Below are 3,281 nucleotides of genomic sequence, written 5' to 3'. Positions count from 1 at the left end.
TTTTCTCTAGAGATAAGGAATAATTGGGTCTTGGATTTAATTTGGATAAATATCTCAAGAATTAAATTAAATCCGGAAAAATAGAATTTCTCCTTCAAAAATTCAAGGGGGTCGAAAATACAAGAATTAGGTGGCAAGTATTTATGGAAATTTTCTCTAATATTCTCACTCACCCTTAAACAAATAATTCATCTCATAAATTAATTAATCACATATGCCACATCATATTAGTCAACAAGTTTGACTTTTCAAACTTCTCAATCAAATAAACTCAAGCAAGAAATTCACTTATCAAATAATTCACCTCTTCCACGTCATCGATAATAAATTCTGGGATTCTAAAATTAGGGTTCGGAAATTCGAGATGTTACAATTTTTGTCTTGCAAAAGTGCAGATTATGGTCCGTTCAAGTATTTTTATATTTCATCTTATTGGTACAAAGATAACTAATTATAACTAAGACATCTCAACGAACACTGAAAACTGATTGCTACAAACATTAAGGCAACCCCAATGAATATAGACCTAAAAATGAATTCTAATTTGGTGGACGGAGAATGAAAAATTAATTAATCCTAAATAAATTATAAAATAAATCTAAATAAGATAAATAATACTCCCTCCGTTCCATAGTATTGGAGACTGTAGGGATCAGACCAGTTCAGATTCACTAATTACCAAGACCTCTTTGTTCTTGTACAAGAGAGCTCAGCCAAACTCTCACCCACGCGGCTGATATGTTTGCAGATTACAAAGGAGAATCCCTCACAACTTACAATTACAGTAACTAGTTCTAGAGCTAGGGTTCTTGAGTAATCTTGACTCCTTGATACACCTACACACTCAAGAAGATAGTTAGAATCACAACACAAGATCCTTGCGGATCTACACAACAATCAACAAAGTACAGTAAAGAGAAAACAGAATAGATCACATAATATGGCTCAGAGCCCGCCACATAGCCCTGATCTATTCAACTAGAACCAAATCCAAGGGAGCAACGATGAATCGACTGGAGTCTACCCTCACACCGTCACTACCTTCACCGCACCGCCCCTTCACACCGGATTAGGTCACTGGAACCGCCTCAGAACAGAAACCCTAGTTCTCACACTACAAGCAACCAAAGCAGTTGCCTTCCAAACGACTCAGGGATCAAATATTCACACAAGAATGGTGGATATTCTCTAGAAATCAACCGGAGAGGCAATGGGAAAGTAGAGAGAAGATTGAGAGTCTCAGAGAGTAGAGAGAGAGAGAGAGAGTGTATCGAATAATGAGAGAAGACAAATCGGCTAACATCTCACATAAACAAACACACATCACAAACCCTCAATCCAACGGCTAAGGAGCACAATCCAAGTGAAGAGACACATGGCAGCATCTGGGAAGGAGAAGCAGCTGGGCTTCTGGGCTAAGTCCAAAGAATGAATAAAAGGCCCAGACACAAATTAAATCAGGCCCAAGCAATAATAGTCCACATATATTCAACAGAGATGTTTCTTTTCGACATGGAGATTAGGTGAGTTAAGTAAAGAGAGAATAAAGTGAAAAATGAAAAAGGTAGAGAGATGAAAAGAGAAAAAAGTAAGAGAGAGTAAAGTAGGTGTGGAAAAATGTGTTGACTTTTACTAAAAGGGGAATGACTCTATTAATATGGAACGAAGGGAGTAGTAATATGAACATTACCTTTGGCAATGGGTAGCCGGCAACAGCCCTGGCCAGCGGAATTGGTGTCATCGTTGTTTGGGCAAACGCCAACATCAGAGCTCTAATTTGAACAGACGCCAATGGCATCGAAGTATCCTTTGTCAGCCCGCATTGCAGTCGACGCAACGTCGTCGCAGCCGATGGTGGTCTGCCAGTTGCTTTCCGACAACGTATATTGGGTCCCCGACAAGTCAATCTTCCTCCCACCGTGCCACGTATGCTCGCCTGAAGTTAGATTATAGCAAACTGCAGAGATCAGGTTGGGGTACCGGACTCGGATCTGGGTCGGGTTATCACTACTTATCTCAATCACTTGTATTGTCTTGTTAATGATTCTGAGGGAGGGTTTGGGTGGGGTTGTGGAGGTGTTGCAAGCGATGTTAAACGATGACTCGAGCGAGCAACGTAGCCCGACTCCGAAGGGATATGAAATTGTTACATTCCCACATCGGGCGGGGCAGCCTGGTTTATGGGCCGGGCTAGGAGCTGAAGCAAGTGGACCAAGACCGAGGAAGAAGGAAATCAAGTGGAGAAGAGAAATCATTTGAAATTGAATCGCTTCGTTAAGGGCAGTATGCTGATTCATTGTAAAATTTGTATCCAGCCACGAGTTTTAATATGCAATTTGTAAATAAGGGAAAGAGAAAAAAACGGAGAGAAACATGAAAGACAACTACTCCCCCTGTCCCATTAGAAATGAAACGTTTTTTTTCTTTTTGGTTTGTCGCAATAAAAATGAAACGTTTCTAAAAATATAAACAATACCCTCTCTACTTTTTCTTCTCTATTACTTTACTCTCTCTTCATTAACTCACAAAACAACACTACATAAAATCATGTGCCGAAAAGAAAATGTTGCATATTGAATGGGACGGAGGGAGTAGTAATTATTATGAACAAAACTAGTACTCCCTCCATCCCACTTAAAATGCAACATTTGGGAATCGGCACGAGATTTTATGTAGTGTTGTTTTGTGAGTTATGAAGAAAGAGTAAAGTAAGAGAAATGAAAAAGTAAAGATAGAGTTGTTTCTATTTTGGGAAACGTTTTATTTTTTTTATAGAACAACCGAGAAAGGAAAACATTTCATTTTCAATGGGAGAGATGTAGAGTATTAACTGTAAACCCACAATATAGGAATAAATCACTTTTTATATAATGGCTCTCACAATCGTGTGCTACTTTTCTTTAAGCAAAATAACCTTTTAATGAAAAAGTTGGTAGCTATGCGGACCAAATGTATCGAGTCCATGAGGCCAATCTCAGTACAAGGTCAAGTTAATCATAATAGATTAATACTATCTAATTAGCTATAATTAGAATTAATTAAGCTCAATTATAACTATATGAAATCAACGAAAACTGTTTATGACAAGGCCAATTATTGATTACTTTATATTGGAATAAAAACCCATTACTTTAGATTACGTCCACACAAGCTTCTTTATGTCTTTGTACTCACACTATCAATGAAGCCATTATTTATACTCCATAAATTACCCAATGACATACTGCATCTTAAACAATATAGTAAAACATTAATGATAAAAAGCAAAAAAACGCATGTGA

At 37.8% G+C, this 3,281-nt stretch overlaps 1 long non-coding RNA gene across 1 annotated transcript; it reads right to left on the bottom strand.

Annotated features, from left to right (window-relative positions):
* Positions 1–559: 559 nt before the first annotated feature.
* On the bottom strand, positions 560–2,412 carry LOC148931889 (uncharacterized). The gene is made up of 2 exons (XR_016135839.1): positions 1,691–2,412; positions 560–1,415 (listed from the first exon to the last, which is right to left on the bottom strand). It is a non-coding gene; the product is annotated as an uncharacterized LOC148931889 (long non-coding RNA).
* Between the last annotated feature and the right edge of the window lie 869 nt (positions 2,413–3,281).

Source organism: Salvia hispanica, chromosome 2 (assembly GCF_029641045.1).
Source record: "Salvia hispanica isolate PSC_SH4W2 chromosome 2, Shi_PSC_v1, whole genome shotgun sequence".
NCBI classification, from domain to species: domain Eukaryota; kingdom Viridiplantae; phylum Streptophyta; class Magnoliopsida; order Lamiales; family Lamiaceae; genus Salvia; species Salvia hispanica.
The sequence above is the reverse complement of the archived record's forward strand: the minus strand, read 5'-3'. Positions and strand labels throughout refer to the sequence as shown.